This window comes from Pinus tabuliformis, chromosome 3_1 (genome assembly GCF_031772625.1).
Source record: "Pinus tabuliformis cultivar Carrire ecotype Pingquan chromosome 3_1, CPIR1, whole genome shotgun sequence".
Lineage (NCBI taxonomy): Eukaryota > Viridiplantae > Streptophyta > Pinopsida > Pinales > Pinaceae > Pinus > Pinus tabuliformis.
The window spans coordinates 854,522,994-854,548,658 of NC_142301.1; the positions used below are offsets into that span (position 1 = coordinate 854,522,994).

Sequence of the window (25,665 nt, forward strand, 5' to 3'; positions counted from 1 at the left end):
ATTTTAATTTTCCTAAGTTTAGATTTAGGAACTCCATTAAAAATATTATTTATTTTAATATCTCTCTAACTGGGTGGAATTTCCCCAAACCATTTATGGGTCTTGGAGATCTCATGTGCTTTAGCCTCTCCACCAATTTTCATGGCTAGAGAACAAACGATGCTACAACAAATCTGACTGGTTCGACATTTAACCATTTCCAAAGAGGCTTTCCAACTAGCAACTTGACTTCACCTGGACTTCCTGGAATTCACACTGCGCAGTTCCAAACCTCAAGGTATGACCTTACCTCTTGGCACTGCGCAATGTGTAGTCCCTACCTCTTAGGGTTGTTGCATTACAAAGTTCTTATGCTCAAGGCCCTGTCTTGGCCTTCTGGATTGCACAATCATTACTCTCAGCCTGACCTAAACTGCACACTGCGCAAGCACAAGCATCAAGCTCTCTCCCTGAGCCTTTGAACTGCTAAGTTTCCCTATTCCCCTTGCCTCAGTCTACACTGTGCAAATTTTTCCCTCAATTTGGTCTGAGTAACACAGTTTTAGTGATCAAGCCTGACCCTTATCCTATTGAACTATGCAATTGTGCAGTCACTGGACCCTCTCTCAGACCTATCACCCAATCTTGGCACAATTTACAGATCCAAATGATCTATCTTACACTAAGGGCTTTTAGACTGATATCATCTCGCCACGAGTGAATTGTAGATGCAAGTACTCTCTCACACTATGACAGGGTGACGAAGAAGGAGATGCAGAAAGACATCTTTGCAGTTGGGCATGTAAGCTCCTCTATCAAAGCAAAGCAAAGGGACACCAACTTGCGACACAACTCAAGACTTAAGATCATCAAGGTTTCGTATCATCAGGCCATGAGGAGGTGGAAGACAAGGTGTTCTCAAAAAGACATTAAAGACACAACAACAACAGTGGCTTGACATTGCCACATTATAAAGCAATCCATGTCAGCAGTGTCATGTCATGATGCGTCATGAGTTGTCATATGCCACATCATCATCATGGACTATGTATATTATATTCAAAATGTATTGTAAAGTAGAAGTCCAAAGGACACACATAAATATGGAAAGTCATGTAAGTTGAAAAGTCATAGGAATTTGAATAGTGATTAGGGTAGTTAAAGAGTCACAAAGGGGAAGCATCACCCCTTGGTTATATATACACCCTCGTTGTATAAGAAAATGACTTTTCACCTTGGCTCCTCTGCAAGGGATTAGACAGATAAGCTAGTTCTTTGAGGAGCAAGGAATGGCTCTAATGTTCCACTACTGAGGCTAGTGATGTACATTGCAAACATGTGTCTTGGAACTCTTACCTAATAACAGACGCTTTCAACACCAACACATTCTTTATGCAAGGATTATGGATGTTTGTAAAACTATTATGCAGATGTTTGTAAAACTATTCTGCCTTCACACGTACTAAGATAGTTGAACTATTTTGGTTATTTTAGTACTTATCATAGTGAGAATATGTTGTAATGTTTGTTATTGTTGCCCCATCCTTGTGGACTATTCCATGGGATATTAGCCAAATCCTTTTTCATTTGTTGGTTGTAATGACAGTCGCATCCGTTGTGGACTATTCTGTTGGATGTTAGACGGACCCTCCTAGTTCATGTATGTCTCTTATTGGATGGTACTATTACCTCTCACCTAAAGGCTCACTCCCCCCTCCCCTCTCTGTGGTAAAAGAACCATGACAGTTGCAACGGAACACTCACCAAGAACACCTTCTTGATTTTTGAAGATACCACTACATCCCTCTCTCTTGCTGACAGTGAGAATCAAGGCATATCTTTGAGATATATGGCAACCAAGGCGATATTCTGAATGGGGCTCCTACATAAAAAAGTGTGATATATAATTGGGACTTCACATCGGGGAGACCCCTTGGTTGATGGATTTCCAGCATCGTCAACAGTGGCACTAGAAGCAGGGTTGGATGAAAAGTTGAGCCCATTGTATCTGGTTTAAATCTCTTATCTAAAATGGTTCATACACAAATCTTACTCCCGGGGTCTTTTTCTAATTTCTCCCTTTATCAATTTTCTATCCATGATGAGCCTCTCGATCACTTGTCCTAGTTAAAGTTTGATGGTGAGGATGGAACATCCATAACCAAGCACATTTCTGATTTTCTTAAATTTTTGAATCTTACGAAATTAATGACGAAGAGTTTGCTTGTGCAATTTTCTTCCTCAGCCTTCATGGTCGTGTTAAACGATGGTGCCATACCTTGCCACTTGCTTCCATCAATTCCTTTCATAACTTCCTCGGGGAGCTTCATCAAGCCTTTAATAGGTATAATTACTGACATGTTTGTAGAAGAATCAATATCTTAAGAATTAATCCTAATGAGTAAGTTAAGGATTTTGTTGATTGATTCCTTCACCTTTGTTTTGAAATTCCTAAAAAGGACATGAATCAGGTTTTCTTGAAGCAAGAGTTTGAGTGCTTGGTTCTATCTCTTTACACAGTGAACCTAAACCCCCTAATTTACCTAGTCCCCCAACTCTTGTGAATCATGAGACACCCCTAATTTCAAAGGAGGAATCCACTGCCCCTTTTGTTCCTTGTCCTCCTCCTTTTCCATTCTCGATGCTGGTTCCTCCTTGTGGAGGTTGTAAAGTTGGGAAATCTGCAAATCAAATTCATAATCATTACTCTCATTCTGCTTCCGCTTTTCATGATTCAGATTCAATGTAGGAAATTCCAGAATGGCTCATGAAGCCTATGGCGAAGATTAACTCCTCCATTCTACAAGATGTTGCAACTGTCTATAGTTTTAGTCTCGAATCTAATATGGATTTATATTATCCTCTATCATCTACATGACATGACTCTTTATACCGTGACCCACTTGATCAATCTGCTCCATCAGCTAGTTTTTCGCATTCTCTTGATTTTTATGCTGTTAATCCAAATTGCGATCAAGTACAAGGTAGTCACATCACACAAGTAGCGGAGCAGGAAGGTGGAGATGCTTTCAATCTTTCCTCTCTTTTTCAAAATCCTCCATGTCAAAACAATGTGCTTCCATTCTTGGATGATTCTCAATCTTCTAATCTCGGTATTCAATCAAATGTAATCAATTCTTTCGATCAATCCGTAGCCTCGAGCAACAACAATCATTCTAATGATGATGACCTTGTTAATGTATGTGATCACGAATGCCCAGGTGTATTAGTTGATCTTTTGGTTTCTCATGAAAATTTTACTTTAGATCTAGAATCTGATTCGGTCAAAGAAGATGTGCTTATCTAAACTTCCTCTTCATCTCATCATTCCTTGTGCTCTACCATCTGCGATGCATCTACTTGCGACAGGGGTACTCCATGTTCTTCAAGTCCATCATCTGATGAGTTAACCTATCAAATGGCATAAGTTGGTGATATTATCCATGATGCAAATGAAGACAATCAAATCTTTGAGTACTCTCCCCAACCCTCATCTCTTCACTTGCATGAAGACAACTCTTTGAATCAACCTGCTCATCAAAATTCCTTGATTCATCTATCTTTTAATTTGTGATCAGAATAACCTTTCGACATGAGTAATCTAATTGTTGAAGTTGAAGAATCTAATCAAACCGGTGACAAAGGTGGTTGTAATTCAGTGATCAATGGTCTTATTGAAACCGATGGTCGCAGTTATCCTCACACCATGTACGATCTGGTACAATCTTCAAAATACGATTTTACAACTCTGGAAATTTCGGGACCTTCCAGGAAGTCAAGGCACTTCAACTTCCATTGATGGTTATGTCAGGATCTCGCGACTCTAGTAAGCCCCCTGAACTAAGCAGATATGGTTTCTCCTGCACAACCCTTCTCTCTGCATGGTTTAACTCAAAGTAAATTTTGTTTTGAAAAATGTTTGGCATTTCAGGTATGATCTTTCAAATTTTCAAGATTTTACTTCTAATGGGATTCATTAATTTTTTTTAGTTCATTCATCTTCATGCAAATCTCTCCCAGCGAACTTGGGTTTGGAATGTGTATCTCTCATAAGGTCATGGAATTGTGAAGTTGATCATTCCAAAGACCATCTTTGGCTGAAGGAATCATATCTATCAAGTTTATTTCATGATGAGTATCTACTGGCTTTCCTTGCGAATATCATATCGCAAATCTTGTTCTTCATTGCACCTGAGATCCTCTTGAGTAACAATGAATGCACGAGTTATCACACGAGTCAACTTCTCCATTCACCACATCCTGAATAGTCTCATGTATCTGTTGTGCTAACATCCCTTTTAAATTATTTTCATGATTACAATGCTTGCATAGTTTTTCACCAATTACAAGAAAAAGATTTGTCACATTTGGCAAATGAGGAGCTTGGTTTGATTGTTCAGAGCATTCGCAGAATTGTTCAAATTTATTTATCTTTGTTTACCACAAACCGAGAATCTGATGCTTTAATCAGCTCATTTGATCATTATTCTGTCTTTGATGGTTGTCATTCATGCTATCATTTTCCCATCAGTATATCCAATGGCACTTGTTTTACATCCTTCAATCTTCATCGTTCAACATCTCACTATTCATATTTTTTTCAAGTGGTTGACGCGCTTCAGTCTCCACTGATGGTTATGTCAGGTCCTCACTATCTCGACACAACTGTTGATATGATCAAATTTATTTTCTCTCACAAGATTCTCATTATAATCTCATGCCTCTAATTGAAAATCCATATTTTCAAAGATTTCAAGGTTTTCAAGAGGATCATCATGAATTTATTATCCAATCGCTCAATGGTTGGAGCAATCTTACTTGGCAAGCTCCATTGCAATAAACATGTGTCGACCTTTTCTCATGCTTGCTAAGTAGGATGACACAGAAGAAGGTTCATTCGCAAGAAGTCTTCGAGGTTTGTCCGATTATGCTTTCCGTCGAAGAGGTAAGAATGTGAATTGGAAGAAAGTAGTCGTTGTGACACATCTTTCTGCCCACGGGCAATACCTTCCTTTTGTTATGTAAGTTATTCAACTCTCATATTTTCTCTTGCACACTACTTTATATATGTTTCAATCAATCGTATCCTTATGATTGCAGGTCGGGAACGATTACGGTGGCTACATTGGAAATTTCATTATACATGACCCCGACCTATTAGTTGTTAGGTTAGGAGTAGGATTATCTGCATCTTAGTTTTCCTTCTCTTGCACCCATCCCATGTTGTTCTCTTTAGTCTCTCTTGTTTTTTTGTTACTTTTTTCTTGCATTATGCTTTGGTTTAACTTCTTTTGCTTGTCTTCTAGTTTTGTTTCCTTGTTGTGTGTTTTCTTTCCTTTCGTTTTGTGCCTTTTGTTTTTCTTTCTTATTGTTTGTGTCCTTTTGTTTTCATCATGTGAATAAGTGTTGGGCCTGGACCTGTTTTGGCTTCTTAGTATGTGTGTGGCTAAAATCTAAAGAGTCTTGTGACACTTCAGCGTGTTAGATCCCTATAATATTAGTGATCCCCCCATTATTATTGTCGTTGTATCCCTTATTGTTATTATTGTGCCCCTATTGTCCCCATATTGTTATTATTGTGCCCCATAGAATCTCTCTATTGTTATTTTTGTGTCTTTATATTATTATTGTTAGGTTGGCTTGGTTATATTCTGACCCCATAGACTCCTATATATAGAAATGAGGTTTTGTCATTTGAATCATCCAAGAATTGTTCATTTGTGTAATGTAAAAGAGGTTGCCCCCTCGAAGAGGCTTATTTCTAAGGCGTTGATATATATTTTCTATCTTTCTGTGAGCTGGTTTCATAACATTTGGTATCAGAGCTTTGGATTCTAGGGTTTCGCTGCTCCAAACAGGTCATCGTGGCATTTTCACTATAACTTTTTGTCTGCGACATTTCAAAAGCTAAAAAAAAAACCCATTTGAGAATAAAGCTTACTGAAGCTCGGGTCCGAATTTCAGATCTTGTCTCACTTTATTTGAGGAGATATGATCCGAGGAAGTTAGGGTTTTTGCAAGCTCCAGAATTTCATCTAAAACAGGTCATCGTGGAAGTTTCGCTATAATTTGTTCACTACGAAGTTTCAGAAGCTGAAACAAAAACCCATTTGAGAATAAAGCAGTCTAAACCTCAGGTCTGAATTTCAGATCTTGTCTCGCTATATTTTCGGAGATATAATCTGAGACATTTAGGGTTTTGGCAGGCTCCCCGAATTACATTCTAGACAGGTGACCTTGGGAAAATCGTCATAACTTTTTCTTTAAGCATCATATTGAAATTTCATAAGAAGTTGCAGAACTAGGATGGACTATAGTTTTCTGTGTATTGGTTTCAGGTCCTAAGGTTGAAACAGTGACACGTGACACGTCGCACAAGTTCGCTCTACTGAATTAGTCTATAATCAGGTCACCGTGGGAGATTTGGCATAACTCTTCCTTGGAGAATCCAATTTCGATCAAACTAGTGGCATTGGAAAGAGGACACAGAGGGCTACTGCAAGTCACAATTTCAGAACTTTGAGATCCAAAATTACAGAGGTACATCAGATTCTATATCGAGCTCCTAAAAAAAAAAGTGTGTATTTTTTTTAAATTTTTGCATAAGCTTGGTTTGAAAAATTTGTTTGAAGGAATTCAAGGGCCATAGTGAAGCATTGTTATCGGTCATTGATGTCTCAAAGAAAGAAAATGGAAACACTTAGAAAGCAACCTGAAAGCTCTAGCATGACTTGTGAAGAAGAGGAAGAAATGCAACATGATATATCAATATTACGAAACCAAGTGCAACAAATTTCACTCACACAAAAGGTAACAAAAAATAAGATGGATGTTTAAAGAAAGACGTAGAAGCTAAAATGGATGGTTTAAAGAAAGGCGTAGAAGCTAAGATGAATGACTTGGAAGCTAAGATGGATGGCATGGAGGCTAAGATGGACGGCGTGGAAGCTAAGATGGATGATTTAAAGAAAGGCATGGAAGATTTGGAAACAAATTTGAAGACAGATTTGACAAAGTTTCTACAAGGAATGCCTACTAATGGCGAAAGGATAGTAAAGGAAACTCAAGATGAGAACAAAATAAATGTTAATCATGATTTCATAGACTCTAATGTTGGATCGAAGAACCACTATGTTCCAAAGATCGATATGAGGAACTTTGATGGCAAGGATCTCGGAACATGAATACTACAGATGGAGCAATTTTTCGATCTCCATAATGTGCAAAACACACAAAAGGTACGCATTGCAACTTTATATTTGGAACCAAATCAGTTTGTATGGTATCGATGGCTTTGCTCTCATAAACAAATTGTCACTTGCACTATTTTTACGGATGAAATGATAGCACATTATGAGGATACAAAAAGGAACACCTTTTTTAGCCAATTGATAAATCTCAAACAAAAGGGTTCAATGATGGATCACATTGAGGACTTCCAAAAATTGAATATAAGGGTAAAAGATATTCCAGAGGAGCATAGGATTGATGTGTTCATAGGGACGTTGAAAGATAACATCCAACGTGAGGTTGGCCTTTGGGAACCAGATTCATTGGAGAAGACATTCAGGGTGGCAAGAAAAATGGAAAGCAAAATTATGGCAACAAGGAAGCCTACCACTCACAATCATAAAGATGGAAGTGTTACTTCCCCTAGCCATCCACAACCTACAAGGTTGACACCACAACAATTGGAAGACAAAAGAGCAAAAGGGCTTTGTTACAGTTGTGATAGAAAATACACTAAAGGTCATAAGTGTGCCGAGAAGAAATTATTTTACATAGATTGTGAAGAGGAAGAAGAAAGGAACAAGAAACGTCAAAAGAAGAGAATATACACCAGGAACAAACCTTAGAAAAAAAGAAATGAATCCGACCATATCTTGTAATGCATTGGCTGGAATTACCACTCCTCAAACTATCAAAATAGAAGGGCATATCAAGAAGAAAAAGGTAATAGTGTTGATTGATTCAGGGAGTACCCATAATTTTATTCATTGTAAGGTAGCCAACAAATTAAATTGCTTCCTATATCCAGCAGTAGAGTGTCAAAGTGATGGTTGCAAGTGGAGGAACCATAAATTGCTCAGGAAAGTGCCATAATATAAAACTATCCATGGGAGAATATGTATTGAATAGCCCAATGCTTTCCATTCCAATGGGTGGTGCTGATGTTGTACTAGAAGTTCAATGGCTACAATCTTTGGGCACAATAGCTTTTAGTTTTCAAGAACTTTTCATGAAATTCTCTTCAGAAGGAAAGGAAGTTGAATTAAGGGGTATCGCAGGGAAACCAGGAAAGATAATCAGCTCTAACAGAATGACAAAGCTTCTAAAAAAAGAACAACGAGGCATAATTGCACAGTTATGTTCAATAGAGGTTCCCACATCGAAATCATCCATTTCTCCATATCTCCAAAAAGTCTTGGACAATCATTCCAAGGTATTTGAGACTCTCAGGGGCCTCCCACCTATTCGTGATCATGATCATGCTATTAATTTAATTCCAGGAAGTGTTCCTCCAAACATCAGGCCTTACAGATATCCCTATGTCTAAAAGAGTGAAATTGAACGTATGGTTGCAGAAATTCTAGAGGCTGGTATAATTCAACTTAGTCAAAGTTGTTTCTCTGCTCCATTAGCATTAGTTCACAAGAAGGATGGATCATGGCGCATGTGTCTAGATTATAGGGAGCTCAACAAGCTCACTATTAAAGATAAATTTTCCATTCCTATCATTGATGAATTATTGGATGAATTGCATGGATCAATTTACTTCACCAAGTTGGATCTTCATTCAGGATATCATCAAATCAAAATGAAGACTGAAGACATTCCAAAAACAGCATTTAGAACTCATGAGGGTCATATGAATTTTTGGTCATGCCTTTTGGCCTTACTAATGAATTCCATTTTCCAACCCTTCCTTAGAAAATTTGTGTTAGTATTTTTTGATGATATACTAATATACAACAAGTCTTGGAAGGATCATGTCGAACATGTTGACATGGTGCTCAAACTATTGGAGGAGAAACAATTATATGCAAAAATCTCCAAATGTTTCTTTGGAGTACAAGAGGTGGAATATCTGGGTCATATTGTATCTCATGAAGGTGTTAAGGTAGACCCTAGCAAAATTAAAACCATTAAGGAATGGAAAATCCCCACATCCATAAAGCATCTACGAGGGTTTCTCGGATTGATAGGGTATTATCGCAAGTTTGTTAAGAATTATGGGAGAATAGCAGCACTTCTAACAACATTATTGAAGAAAGATGCATTTTCATGGACTCCAGAAGCAACGAAGGCCTTTGAATATCTTAAAGAGGCAATGTGCCAAGCACTAGTCTTAGTTACACCGGATTTCACAAAAACCTTTATTGTGGAATGTGATGCCTCATGAAATGGAATTGGTGTTGTTCTAATGCAAGAAGAAAGACCCATTGCTTTCGAAAGTCGTCCAATCAAAGGAAAGTATTTACACAAAGTTATTTATGAGAAGGAAATGTTGGCAAAACTACACGCACTTAAGAAATGGCAACCCTACCTAATGGGAAGACACTTCAAGGTAAAAACAAATCATAATAGTCTTAAATACTTTTTAGAACAAAGATTATCTTCAGAAGAGCAGTGAAAATGGGTCACAAAGATGTTGGGTTATGACTTTGAAATCATCCACAAAAGAGGGAAGAAAAATGTTGTGGCAGATGCACCTTCAAGAAAGGATGAGGATGTGGAAGCATTTCTTTGTGCCATTTCTATTATCCAACCAGATTGGATAAACAAAACAAGGGATGAATCGAAGAATGACGAGGAAGTGTGGGCACTCATTCAAAAGATACAACAAGATCCCAATACATCTGATACATTTATCTGGAAAAACAATTTGTTATGGTACAAGGATCGGTTATACGTATGTAAGAATTCCCAACTCAAACAAAAGATTCTTAGGGAATTGCACACCTCTCCCTTAGGAGGGCACTCAGGATTTCTAAAAACCTACCACAGGGTTAAGAAGGATTTTTTTTGGGATGGCCTTAAATCGGATATTCAAAAGTTTGTGGCAGAATGTTTGGTTTGCCAACAAAATAAAGTTGAAACAATTAAGACTCTAGGACTATTACAACCTTTATCCATTCCAAGCCAATGTTGGGAGGAGGTTTCAATGGATTTTATCACAGGTTTACCCAAGCCCGAAGGAAAGAGTGTTATCACGGTCATAGTGGACAGACTTACCAAGTTTGCACACTTTTGTGCATTATCTCATCCATTTAAAGCGAGTATAGTTTCTACTACATTTATGGAAATAATTCAAAAGCTACATGGAAATCCAAAGATTATTATAAGTGGCAGAGATCCATTTTCGCTGGAAATTTTTGAACAGAATTATTTTCTTGTCTTGGTACTCAGTTAGCTCATAGCTCATTTTGTCATCCTCAATCTGATGGGCAAACTGAGATAGTAAACAAATGTTTGGAAGGATATCTTCGTTGCTTTGTATCTGATAAACAGACACAATGGGTCAAATGGTTGCCTCTGGTTGAATGGTGGTATAACACTTCCTTCCATACTGCAACAAAAATGACCCCATTTAAGGTACTTTAAGGATATCATCCACCATCCATCACATCATATTTAAGAGAAAATTGTAAGGTTCAAGCAGTGGAAGATCACATCGAGCATTAGCAAGAAGTTCTCCAACTCTTAAAGGATAACCTCACCTTGGCACAGAATAGAATGAAACAGCAGGCAGATCAACATTGCAACGAAATAAGTTTTGAGGTAGGTGATTGGGTATTCCTACGGCTACAACCATATAAACAAATGTCCCTCAAGCAAGCTAAGAAGGATAACAAATTATCACCAAAGTATTATGGTCTGTACAAGGTGTTGCAAAAGATAGGTACTATGGCATACAAATTGGAGCTTCCTGCAGCTTCTCGAGTGCACCTAGTTTTCCATGTTTCATGCTTAAAGAAGGTTATAGGTGACAAGCTTCCAGTTCAGACAATATTGCCAGAACTTGATGAGGAAGGAAAAATCATATTGGAACTTGAAGCAGTCAAAGAAACAAGAACTCGATAGCTACGAAATCGATCAATTTCAGAGTATCTCATCAAGTGGAAGAGCTTACCCGTTGAAGATTCCACATTGGAGGATGAGAATTTTATATAGAAGCATCTAGAACTACTTAAGCGTTGAGGACAACACTTTTTTGAAGGAGAGGGGCATGTTAGGTCCATATAATATTAGTGATCCCCCCATTACTATTGTCGTTGTATCCCTTATTGTTATTATTGTGCCTTGTTATCCCCATATTATTATTACTGTGACCCATCGAGTCCCTTTATTGTTATTTTTATGCCTTTATATTATTATTGTTAGGTTGGCTTGGTTATATTATGACCCCGTAGACTCCTATGTATAGAAAGAAGGTTTTGTCATTTGAATCATCCAAGAATTGTTCATTTGTGTAATGTAAAGGAGATTTCCCCCTCAAAGAGGCTTATTTCTAAGGCGTTAATCTATATTTTCTATCTTTTTGTGAGTTGGTTTCATAATACAGCATTTGGCTAGCTTCTAGTATGTCTTCCTTGTGTTGGTTATATCTTTTGGCGAATGAAGTTTTCATGGAAAATACAATTCGTCCATAAGGAGAGTTTTGGTCCAACAATGAACCCATGTCATTTTTGTTGCTCAGATGGAGATTCTCACTGGACGGTTGGAATATTGACGAGAAAACATGCAAAAATGACTATAAGCTTGACAAATTCTATCACTAACATCTCTGGCCCTCAAGGGAATCTTTTCATCAACTTAAGATTTTGCACGTTCAAGGTTCCACACCCTCTACAAATCATGGTTCTGCCCACTCAAAGTTTCGCGCTCAGAGTTTCGTCTCTCGCTCCTCCGCTGGTCCCCCTGCCGAGCAAATGAATATGGTTTATATATTAATTCTCAAGCGGACTTAACAACGCTTTGGCCATTGGGCCAACAGTGGCGGAGCCCATTAATGGGGAGTTAGGTTGCGTTCAAAACCCACCTGGTCCATTTTTAAAAAGTGGTTGTGTTACCGTTGTAACACATAACGACTGGCAGTAATATGTTGATGCAGTGGTTACATATAATTTAATGGCAACAATTATGGTTTGCATTGTATTGGCATAAAGTTTGGGTTTATGTCGGATTAACACGGTTGCATTTGTTCCATAATAGTTTTTGGAACAACCATATGTGGTTTAACGCCCAACTAACATCACAATTGGTTTTTATATATATAAACTAGATATCCCACCATTATGACCATTAATTCATTGGAAAACCATGGCTCTATTTTTCAATAGTTTGATTTTATTTGGTTATTTTAATAACTATATTCTATATTATATACTTTTTAAATTGGGGTTTCGTTTTAATATTATTCCTTTTTTATGTATTTTTGTTTTATTTGAGATTTTTAACATTATATCATTTTGTCTTTTCTGCAGGAGCAAGGTGCCAATGATGGAGGGCCATGTGTTAATGGATGATTTGATTCCATGTGGGTCCCACTCGTTGACTGGGATGCCATGTGGCGCACTGTGGGCCCCTCTTTTTCCTTGTCTTTTCAAATTTTAAAGAGCCATAAGTTGGTCCTATAGACTCAGTTTTGAGTGTCGTCTGCACCACCAAAATCGTAATGACAAACACTATGACTTGGTATTTGTTTGGCTATATTTTTAAGACTTTGATTTTCGAGCCTTTTCCATAGCCACCACTGAATTTTGAGCGTGTCTGGAGCCACCTGGATCATTCCTCTCCACTAAGGAGCTTTTGGTCCTCCAAAAGCATGAACATAATCTGCAACTGTTGTGTTACATTGTCTGCACCACAAGTGTCCTGACATGTCACACTTACTTCTCTTTCACCCTTGTTCTTCGAAGCCATAAGTGATGAGTCGACGCCTGCATCCTCTACAAACATGTAGTAAAATATTTGCAAACTACATGTTCAATTACATGACCAATCATGACCCAAGCATCCCCATACTTCCCAAGAGTTTATAACACACATTGTGTGGTCAAGTTTACATCAAAATGGAAATCAATACCCCATCTATCAATAAAAGACCAAAGCATCATTATTGCTTTAATAAGAGATGGAAAACACATCATCACTTTTATATTTATATCGCAACACATGATTTACAAAATACAGCCATGAAAAGCTACTATAACTAGTAAAACCATCTCTTACTCATCAAAGTGAACCACAAGGACTCCGGTGAATTTGCGTGTCGAACATCTTCACCAACTAGTTTCTGCATGGGCCCTATGTCCTTGAAACGCTGCTCTGGATGGAGCCTTCAACATGTGGCTCTTTGATGACCACCTCTATTGCAATGGCTACAAAAAGTCTTCTTCCTCCAAACCTGCTTAACTTGATTCCTTCCTTGATGTGGAGATGGCCTTTCATGCCTCATCATTTTTCTTACTGCCATTCTCTTCCAGCACTCAGAACCACATTGTTATGTAAACCACAAAAACTACATAGTTTGTTATGCCATGATTTATGTTCATCATCAACAACATGCTTGTAATTAAAATGAACTCTAGAATACTGAGATTGTTTATACCTCTCTCGGTTGTCTCTGGTGCGATTATGGCAATGAGAGCTTGCCTTAGCTCTCCCTTTGCAATGTGCACTGTCATGAGAGGATGGTGATGTGTTCCCATCATTCTCTTTCCTCGACAGTTTCAACAATGTATCAGAAGCTTCTGACGTCTTTGATCACTCTCCTTCAGTGCACCCCAAACTTGCAAATCGAGGTCTTTGTACAACCTCCAATGGCTGAGTCATCCCTTGGCCATTAACATGAAGTCCTCCTCCTTTATACCCCATCTTGGTAAGGAGTCTCATGCTAGTTCATGAAATGGGTACCTCCACATTTCCAATAGAAATAGTGTCGTGTGAACATAAAACTGAAGAATGATCAACACTGCTTACCTCAATTGTCGAATCTGGATGATGGCTTCGCTAAGCCTTCGTTGCGCTGCAACTTTTCCACGGTCTCTTCCGTGGCTCGTAACTGAAGTTGCAATCTCTTCTTCTCCTCTTTTTCTTCTCGTAGAGGTCTCATCAATTCAACATTCTATGCTTGAAGACTCTAATTGATCTCCTCATCTAAATGACGAGAAGACGATGAGGAAGATGAATGTACACTTAAGGGGGTAGATGGAGCATCATCCTTTGCTCTTTCTCTTTTGTTCCTCTCTTGCCATTTTCTTCTCATAAGCTTCATACATTATGTCGACCATTTTGGACATCATGAGGAAGGCTTCGTACATATCTTTGTCATCTTCCATTTTCTGTATTGTTGCACATTCAATCCTTGACACTCATAATTCACATCAACAAGAAGATCGCTTTGATACCAAACTTGATCCAGATCTATTCAACTACTAGAATTAACCAAGATCTTTTATTTATATGATGTTAGCAAAATCACATTCAAAAGAGCATGAAAAGCCACGGATGCATCACGTCCATCTCCAACCCCATGGCTTCCAAGTTGTTAGTGGGTAGTTCTGTCTACATTCATTTGGTTAGAGGAGGTTGGGTGTCTATTAATTATGGCCATGACAATGGAATACTATACCTGTGATGGAAAATGCATTAATTTCCCTTTGATGCACTATTTGGATATTTTAATTCAAATGGAAATACTAATAAGGTGGTCTGCCATTTTTTTGTTATATTCTTTTTTCATTGGATCATTGTCATGCTATGTTTGATGGGAAGATTGTCTTCCCCTTTGCTTCATAGTTATTGAATTTATTTTTTACGAGGTTTCTAGTCACTCAACCAACATTCAACCATGTCCTTCATAGGTTTATGACAAGATGTATATATGTACATGTGAGGGTAGATATTTCCCAATAGGGGTCAACCAAAGGAGTTGTGTAGAGTAGTTAATTTAGAAGTATTACATTTTCTAGCTAGTGAGAACGATCACATCCTTGATCTTGTATAATACTCATACATAGGGATAGACTTGCAAGGGTGTCTAAACACCATATTTAGTTAAAATGATCCATTAGATGCAAGAGGTAATACTATCATTATTTTTTTATTAATTTAGTTGCAAATTTTATCTTAATTAATGCACATGTAATTGATTATGAGTTTTTGCTTAAATTGTTTATTTATTATTTGTCCATTTGGTTTTGCATATGTTGGTAATTGTGTTCGGGAGATGCCACCTCAACATAATGAGGTGATCATTGAGTCAGATGATTCACCTCAGGTGTAGAGAGTTGGCATGCTACATAGGCTATATCATAGATTTTGTTTACATGTGATGGAATATATATATGCATTGATGGCTCATAGTAAAGCAGACTATGTATGCGCTCAAAAGATCATGCAAACCCCTAAGCTTGCACCAACATGGGATAGACTTCCCTATGATATGATATTATTGATATGTCATGTTAAGGGATAGGTAGAATTATTCTTTAGATTTGTCTACTAGGGATAATATTGTAGCTACACCATCTCCTCTAGTAGCAAACTAGCAACCATCTCCTCCTTCACTAATGGGATGACCACCATATCCTCCAAGAATAGACCAATCACCATCTCCTCCTTATATGCTAAATTCCAGAATTTATATTTCTAAGGATGCATTAATGGGTATGGCTCTCGTGGTGTATGACTCTTAACTCTAGTGCTAAAGGTATTGAGGCTTTTCGCTTTAGTGGTATACTTAGCTAAGAACAATTAACATGCATATATTCAATTGTTGTGATGTGTATTTTACATGTATATTTAACATATATATCAATTTTGATACTAATATTCATATATATTATACATTTTCATGTTATGTTGATGCTAATGTTGTTTTATTTTCAAATATATTGTATATGCTAATGATTTATATTATCAAATATTTCTTTATTTTTAAATTAAATTTGAGATACATCACACATTTAAATTTGAGATGCCATGTAATACTCAACTCATGTTATGAGAAATCATTTAATTTAAATTGTGATTGTAAATATTATAATAATTTAATGCCATTCACAAGGTAAATTATTTTTTTGAATAATAAGATAAAATATGTTGATTAACTATGTTTAAGTGATTCATTCACCGATTTCCCCATTTGATCTATATTTTAAATGAAAAAATTATATTTCTAAATATTTCTAAAAAGCTTTTTTATTAAATTAAAATTAATATAATTAAATCTAAAAAAAAAATCTTCAAACTTTTTTATATAGTGATAATATTATGTAGATTAAATCATGAAAACAATTCTAATTTTATATTTTTAAAATTAATCTGTTTGATTAAATATTCTACTCAATTATGAAAACAATTGTTTTCATTTTTTAAAGCATTTTATATAAAAGAGAATTGGTATCCAAAACATACTATTTATTTGTGTCATTAGGGCTCGTATTATTGCCACTATAACTCTTGACATGATATAATACTCTCTAAACCATATAGAATGGTTTAGCCATTATTCGAATTAAAGTGGACATGATATAATAGTCCCTAAACCATATAGGATGGTTTAGACATTATTCAATTAAGGTGGACATGATATAATAGTCCCTAAACCATATAGGATGGTTTAGCCATTATTCAAGGTGGACAACATTAATGTGGTTAGTCCACAACAATTCTAAATTTTTATATTAAACAAGAGGGGCTACATTGCAGCTAGTCCCGGCCTTAAGTGCAGCGAGTAGGTGGTTGAGGACTGAATGGTTGTCAGGTTTAGACACACGTCCTAGCAAAGTCGGCAACCAAGCCCTAGCTCAGTTTCCCTCAACCAACCCACCAAGCGATCTAATTAATCCCAGCGAGGTCGGCTAGCTAGCTAGGATTTCCCTTATCCATCAACTTGGCTTCTTGATCCACACAAATATAGCAAACTCCTCTCATACGACCAGCAGTGTGTAGTATCATTGGCGGGCTTGATTTATAGATACATATCCAGTTTGGCAGTTTGATGGGAGACCACCACTAACAGGGGAACTAGCAGGTTACAAAGAGTGGAAGAATCATTCATAAGTGAAATCAATTTAACTGCTAAATAGTCAGAAGCAGGCGTGAGTGGACGAGTTCCATGTGCAGTCCCAGAAGCAGGATGCAGCCAAGCCTACCAACTTGGGTGTCCTCGTTTGAGGGTGGTAAATTTGGAAGTGGGGTGTAGCTGGGATTTCCCTTATCCGTCAACTTGGCTTCTTGATCCACACAAATATAACAAACTCCTCTCATACGACCAGCAGTGCGTAGTATCATAGCGGGTTTGATTTATAGAAACATATCCAGTTTGACAGTTTGATGGGAGACCACCACTAACGAGGGAACTAGCCAGTTACAAAGAGTGGAAGAATCATTCATAAGTGAAATCAATTCCACTATTGAATAGTCAGAAGCATCCAACTGAGTCCATCCTGTGATTCGAACCGTGGCCATTCTTTCGCCCCAAACAATAACACTAGTCCACAACATTACATTTAAAAAAGCAACACAGAGGACGATGACGACAACTTCTATAAAATTGGCATCTGAGTAGGAACGGAGACTGAATCAGATGGAGATCAAACGCAAGAGGCAGGGTTCGATACCTGACGATGCCAAGGAAAAAGCCTATGAAGTGTGTAGTTGCATGACACGCAGATTTTGCCGACAGTTCTTCGTATAGACCAGTAACAGAAGAAGTTTCGTGGTGTGTTGTTGTACAGTTTATATTATATGGAAATGGAATCCATCCTTTCCTCCTAAACTTTCGTTTTTCCGCTACTGAGACTTTCGTTTTTCCCTGCAGTGCACCCCACGAGGCATTTAATTTTCAATACTCACTTCCCCAGTCAATGCCCCATCTCACGTACATCAAAAAGCTCCACTCCCATGACCACCCAGCGGCGACCTCTGGTTCTTGGATTGATGTGGGATCGTTTGACTTGCTTTGTCAAAATAGATTTTTTTATTACAATAAGGTAAACTTCGGCAGTCTCAGAATTATCTTTTTATTAAGACAAGGCCAGCCGGGTTTTTGGCCCCACCACGAGAGACAAGCCAAGCGCCACAGAGACGTGGTTGAACATAACAAGAGACGTGGTTGAACATAACGCATAATGCATGATCGAAATGTAGCTGAAGAGCAGGACAACGGTGACAGGTACCATTCTATGTTAATCTTGCGTGTTGGATAGTTAAGCGAAAAAGCTTAGAAGCTTGGTTAGTACTTGCAGTAGCAGCAAGCATGAGCTGAGGTTCTCTCGGTTGTCATGAAAACCTGGAATGGGTGTAGTAAGTAGTTAGGGGAATGGGTGAATCTAGAGTGCATACATGTGAGCATAACAGAAGATCTCCCTATTTGCATAACAGATGAGCTGCTGGGTAGCCATAGTGTCGATTCTACTGCTGGTTGTGTGGAAATGTCAGTCATGTGGAATGTTGTTGTTATGTCTATCTTGAATGAAGGAAGCTGCACTAATCTATCCATGTTGATAGTTACATACACCTCATATCACAATCATTTGTGGCCTGCTAATCGTGCCAACTCCAATTCGAACGTCAGCCTCCCTACAAAGTAGTCTCAGTCTCAGCTTGGAGTAGCTCCCATTGTCTCAGAAAAGAGTTCCAACGTTTCTCAAGAAGTGGCATCGACTCCAGAAGAGGCAGCACCTTGTATAAATTCGTCTGATAATCTCTTCTCACTGATCATAAATTCCCATGGGAGACTAGAGAAATGCGTGGTCTCTTCCATACAAATTCAAGAAGACGAGCCTCTGGAATTCGTGCAGGATGTAGCTGAGAAAAGATCAGAATGATCAGAAGCAAAGATCAGAAAAATCAGAAGGATATTCATTGGCCCAATTTACTTGAGCTGAAATCCGCTACTACCGCATCATGCCCTAGGAAGGATCGACCATCGATTCAAGATTAGTAACGGGATGAGAAGGAGCCTTTTCAAATAGCTATTGTTCATATTGGACCTATGAGGAGCCAAATGATGATGATGACTTATATGCAGAAAATCAAAGCTTGGGGAACTGCCCGAATCATCAGCAATTTTCAGCACAAGGGGTAGGCGGATGAGCATAGCATAATCGTACTGACTGGTTATGAGGTGGCCAGGTAAAGCATGTGAACAGAGAGGATGGACTGGGAGTAGGTGACCGTGTCGCTCGCATTCATCTCAGGTAATGTTCTTCCTGGCTAATACCTGGCTTAGCTGCAAGAAAGTAGTCTCATCCTTCTTTTCTTCATTTCTTCATTATGCTCAGGCAGGTTCTCTTCCCTCTGCAGCGTCTGAATCTGGCTGGTTAAGATGGCCCGAACCTGAACCTGGTTTGCTTCATTATGCTTAGGCAATGTCTGAATCTTGCAGCGTCTCTTCCCTACGCAACGTCTAAATCTGGTTGGTTAAACTATAAGTACGCTTGTTCATGGGTACAGGGGTATACACTGCTCCTCCATTGGTTTTTCTCCACGGCGCTCTTGCAGTAACATCGAAGCAACATGCAGTAACACCGAAGCAACATGCAATAACGGGTGGCAACAGGGGCAAGCAACATGCAGTAACGGGTGGCAACAGGGGCCTCTCATGTCAGTGTTCTAGGTTGCAAGACATAGAGAGCTAGCATTTCATACTTGCTAGACTAATGCTAGCATTAGTCTAAACTAATTCCGAATAGTTCTGAAATATGAATGACACCAATTCAAGATACTATATGCTTATAGCATGTCTGCCTTGGGAAGAGGCCAAATAAGACCATGAAAAAATAAGAACATAGTTTTCAAACCACATAGAGCGGACTGAAATAAAAACAGTGTAAATAATAACCAAAATTAATGTTATACCGGTCGATTCCGATTACTATAGTCTATGCCATCTGCCAAATGGCAGGGACTAATAGCGAATAAGATTAAAAAGAAAATTCTTCAACTAAACTACTCTTGATGATAATAATTTCTAAAATTAATATTTTAAATAGTAATAATAACATTTTACACTATACTGAATCATAAAAATAAAAAGCAATGGTAGATTACATTTAAATCATTTTAAAACGAAATTAATTTTAAAATTAAATTATTTAATTATTTTTATTAAAACATAAAAATATATCTAAATTAATATATTAAATATAAAAGGAATAAAATATAATTTTAACTAAACTCACGTGGTTAATATTAATTTAATTTTTTTTATAAATTTACAATTAATCACTAATAATTAGATGTTTTAATATTGGATTAAGGATAAGATTTAAAGTAATAATAAATAATATAGATGAAAAAATATTTTCCTTAAAATATTATATATATAATTTATATTAAATGTTAATATGAACGTAAAGGTAAAGATTATATCTTTTATGTTTGGGATTCAAATTTATTGTATTAACAAGTGTTGTAGGCAGTGGTAGTCTCTGTTGGGCAAGTATTTTGTCTACACTCTCATTCTATGACACTTATTCTTTGAAAACATCTTTGTTGATTATTGTCTTCTTGGTGACAAGGTTTAACATTTTATATGCTTTTCATTACTCGCTATAACCAGTAAATATGCATTTTTCACTTTATCACCTAACTTGCCTCTTAGCTCTTTAGGTACATGTGCATATGCTACACATCCAAACACTCTAAGATGAGATATACTACAAGACATACTTGACCATGCTTCTTTTGGCACTCTATTTATCACGCTCTTTGTAGGAGATCTGTTTATCACATAAACAACACATGCAACTGCTTCTACCCAATACTCGTTAGACAAGTTTCTTCCTTTTAACATGCTTCTTACCATGTTCATAATTGTCATGTTCCTTCTCTCTGATACACCATTCTGTTGCGATGTGTATCTGGTTGTAAATTGTGTTTTGATTCCATGTTGTTGCAGTAAGCATGGAATGCCTTTGAATCATATTCTCCACCACGATCTGATCTCAATACAGTGATCCGACGATTGCTCTGGTTCTCTACTAGGGCTTTGAATTCTTTGAAATTTGCAAAAGTTTCATACTTCTGCTTCAAAAAATAAACCCACGTCTTTCTTCTAAAATAATTAATAAAAGTGAGGAAGTAACAACTTATGCCAATTGATTGTGTTTTCATGGGTCCACACAGGTCTGTATGAACTAGTTCTAGTGGCTGCTTTGCTCTGTATGCAACTTCTTTAAGAAAAATTTCACGATGTTTCTTTCCCAAGATACAACACTCACAAGTATTAGAAGGTTCTTTGATGGGAGGTAATCCTCTAACCATATGTTTCTAATGCAACAATCTTAAACAAGAGAAATGAAAATGTCCATACCGAAAGTGCTATAACCAATAATCATTAGAACTAGTTCATACTTGAATTGATCTTTGTAATCCCTGATTAGAGGAAAGAGTTTGTTCCTCGTCATCTGCACCTTTCCTATCAGTTGCTTTCTTGGGGGCTTGTCATATATAACACAATCTTGTCCCTCAAAAATAACTCATTATCCTTTTAGCATTAACTGACCAACACTTATTAGATTATGTTTTAAACTAAGAACATAATATACATGTGATATTGTCTTCGGCTCCCTTGCCTACACAGAATGTTGACGACTCCTTTTCCATCTACATCCAAAGTCTTGTTAGTGCCCAACTTTACCTCTGTCCTGACAGATTGATCCATATTTGCAACCAAATTCTTGTTTCCTGTCATGTGGTTACTACAACAACTGCCTAATAGCCAAACATTATCAAAAGGTTTATGCATGGTATGGCAAGCTAGGAACATGTAGTCACTATTTTCTGTAGTTACATTAGCTCTTTGCTTTCCTTGATCAGCTATCATCTTCATACAATCACGTGCATAGTTCCCAAACTTATTACAATAATAATATCTCACCTTTCATTTGTCGACTCTTTGATTATTGTTGTTGCTTCCACTTTCTTGTCCCTACTCTTCTTTGCCATCTCTTTAACCACCATTTCTTCCGCCTGGTCTGTTTCCTCTCAATCTACCTCTTCCTCGACCTCTACCTCTTGAGATAGAAACCTGACTTTTAAAAGCGGTTTCTAATGAGGAATCTGTATTTTTGTCTATCGTTGCCTCATGGGATAGAAGCAATCCCATCAATTTATCAACTGTCAGGAACGCCAAATCCTTGGCTTCTTCAATAGTTGCTACTACAACATCAAACTTAGTAGACAAAGATCTGAGGACCTTTTCAACCATTGTTTGATCTTTAATGTCATCACCATAAATCTTTAACTGGTTTACAATAGTCAAAAATCGATTCATGAATGAATCAATATCCTCTATTTCCTTCATCTGTAGACTTTCAAAATCTCTCCTAGTATTCTGCAACTTAACAATATTGACTTTGGCCATACCTTTATAGCTCGTCTCCAAAGTCTCCCATGTTATCTTTATTGATGACATGGTCATAATCTTCTGGAACACTGCTTGGTCCACTCCTTGTTGGATAAGTTGTAATGCTTGTGCATTCTTCTTTTTGTATATCCTCAATTTCTCCTTCTCTACATGTGTGAGGGCTCGTTTTGCTTCATTCTCAGGTTTCATAAATATAATCTTGATGCAATCCCAACGATCATGAGCCTTTAATGTCGTATCCATCTTAATGGCCAACATATCATAGTTCTTCCTTATAAATGGTGGAAAATGTTACAGAAACTCAATGAAGCATCTTTAAAAAGCTTCTCTTCAAATAATAAAACCCCCTTTTAAAAAAAAAAAAACCTTTACTGGCAAAGCCTTTATTTTTGTATTACTCCTTTTTCAAAAAAATAACTCAAAGTACTCCACTCAAAACATATAACAAAACTCCTTTTTTAATAAATCTCAAAAACAATTTTTTATAAAAAAGCTTCTTCAAACACCTTGCATAAACTTGTATAAGCCCTTTTACAAAACTTTTTAACACCGCTATCTGTATGAGACTTAAAGCACCATTAAACATCATATGAAAAGAGACATCCCTTTTAGATTTTTTTGAAAAAAACAACGAACTTCATAAACCTTTAAGAGTGCTCGAATTTTGGACAATTTAAAAAAAAACCTCTTTTATGTTGACTAACGCGACCTTTTTAATGACTCTCCATTGCTCGCACCTTTTACATGTAAAACCTGCGACAGTCACACGAAGGTGTTGCGTCTGTAAGCCTTTAAATCTACAACAATTCAAAGAAATGTTTTTTATTTTAATTTTTTTAAATTGTCGGCCTTCTTCGCTTGGCTCTCTTCTTATTAGTTCTGCAGTTTCTTCGGATCTTGTATTCTTTCCTCAGTTTTGATACCAATTTGTTAGAAAGGCATAGGAGTAAAGACACAAAAATTCACACGCACAATATGAGTTGTTGCTCTTCTATTGATCACACAAACTTGACTTGATTACAATGAACCCAATAAGGGGTATTTATACTTTTTAACTTGTAACTCCACGTTAATCTTAACATGCAAATACTCACTAAATTTAACCTTTCCCAAAATAAGACTGAACTCGAAGTGACACTCACTTGACTCAATTAACACACATTGACACTGGTTATATCAAACTCTAAATTTGGATTTCTCTACATGTGGGAGTAATTAGCTATCTTTAACAAAATTATTTTGCAGGTTTGATATGGTGTGGAGGTAGTTGAAGGAGGTTGCAAGAATTGTATGTGAAGGAGATGGTAAGAGGTGAAGGAGGTGGCAAGAGGTGGTGAGAGATGTATGTCAAGGACATGCTGAAAGGTGAAGTTCGTGGCTAGAGGTGTCTTTGACATTGGTAGAAGTATATGTATTCAACTTAGTGATAGAGGGAATTACTCCCCTAGGGCTTTTTGGGTTGAAACCCTAGCAGACTGAAAGTTATCTATTAAAAGAAACATACATTCATACAGCCATTATGCTATAGTAAGCAAATTCTATGATAAGGGTACGTACCTTTGGTCCTACGTTTGAGAAGGCCTTTAGGGTCCAAACCCTTCTTGGAGTTCCCTTCTTCTCTTTTGTCCTGCAAAACAACCAATTCAAAGAACACAGCAGTACATGGACAAAACTTATAAAGAAACCATCTTCATGTTATAAAGAAAGATAGTTAGTTATGAAATCCAAACAACCATTTACATATGAATTCTAAACATGACTATCATTAACATAAAGAAGATTCATTTCGGGAACCAAGACATGTGTTTCTTTTATTATAGACAAATAAAGTACATAAAAAGGAATATGTTCACCTGAATCACCTTCAGCAGGCTCCAAGCAAAGCTTCCTTCCGGATCCGTTCCAGTCTCAAGCCTCTAACAAAACTCCTTCCATGCCTCTCTCCATGATGTCATAAATGGTGGATGAACATCAACACACAAGGAAACAAAGGTTTCTTGTACAAAATGGGGGAAGTGCAGAAGGCACAAAGGACTTCAGACCTGGTCAAGGGAAAAATCTCAGCATAATAACCTTTCTCTCTATTCTCTCCCCCCTTAGGCCTTCCTTTTGAGGTCTTTTTATACCATCTCCAAAGTACTTTTTTAGTTAGGAGTTGGATGGGAACAGTTGGGCCACGGGCACTAACAGGTGATCAGCAGGTAAAACCCGCGATCTCCGCCCGAAAATGAGGAGTTTTATATTTTTTTAAGTGTTTTAATACATACACGCGGGTTGGCTATACACATACCCGCGTATACACGCGTTTAACTCAGGGCAATGTCACGCATAAGGGATAAAACACTGTTTTTTAAATTTTAGGACCAGGTCTGGAAGGAGGGGTTGCCCTAGGCCATGAGTACAGCATCACAAACCATAAGAGTGAGATTTGGAGCTATAACACTTAGCTTAATAGTTGCCTGATGTAACGATATGTTTGGTTCGAAGCGTTTTTCAAGCTTAGTTTAAATCAATCTATATAAGTCTAACATCTAGCCTAATGTAATGATATGTTGGAAGCTTAGTGCAAACTTGGTTTAAATCAAAAGAATATTTATCTCCTATTCTAAGTTTTAACTTAGATTATTACAACATTATTACATTGGAAAATTTGAAGTGCTTAATAAGAATTCAAATGATATAGGAAATTGCATTTGGAATAATAGATTTTTTTCTATTATATAAATAAATTTATTGCTATATTATGTTAAACATTAGTATATATAAAGAGGTTAATAGGCAAATGTAGATTAATATCAGGTGCGATTTATAGTTCAGGCAGTTCTAATAAAGGGGTTAACATATTAAAATATAATTTTTTTTTATATTTGTATGTTATTAAAATGTAACAAAAGAAACAATTTGGAATCCATAGGAAGAAAAAGTACATTTATTGAATATTGTGAAAATTCTAAAGTTCTTGGAATATATATTCCTAGTCAAAGGAAGGTTGAAATTAATAGAGATGTTACATTCGATGAAGATGTTGCCCTTGGAAAATCAAGGGACCTTCCTCTACCTCCTCCTCTTGAGAAGAATGATGATATGTATATTTTAGATGGCCCTTCAGTGCCCAAATCTAAGACATATATTGTTGATGATCCCATGGAGCCCATGGATCCCTTAGATCCTCCTACATGTGATCCTGCTGCTAGGAAGAGGCCATTTTGGCTTCGTGACACATTACAAGATGATGAGAGACGAGCTCCCGTTTGAAGATCATTTAGAGAAAGGAAGAAGCCATGCAGGTACCAGGGATA

General features: G+C 37.1%; 1 pseudogene; it reads right to left on the bottom strand.

Annotated features, from left to right (window-relative positions):
- The window catches only part of LOC149190249 (uncharacterized), an 82,851-nt pseudogene extending 60,242 nt beyond the window's left edge, over positions 1-22,609 (bottom strand).
- Between the last annotated feature and the right edge of the window lie 3,056 nt (positions 22,610-25,665).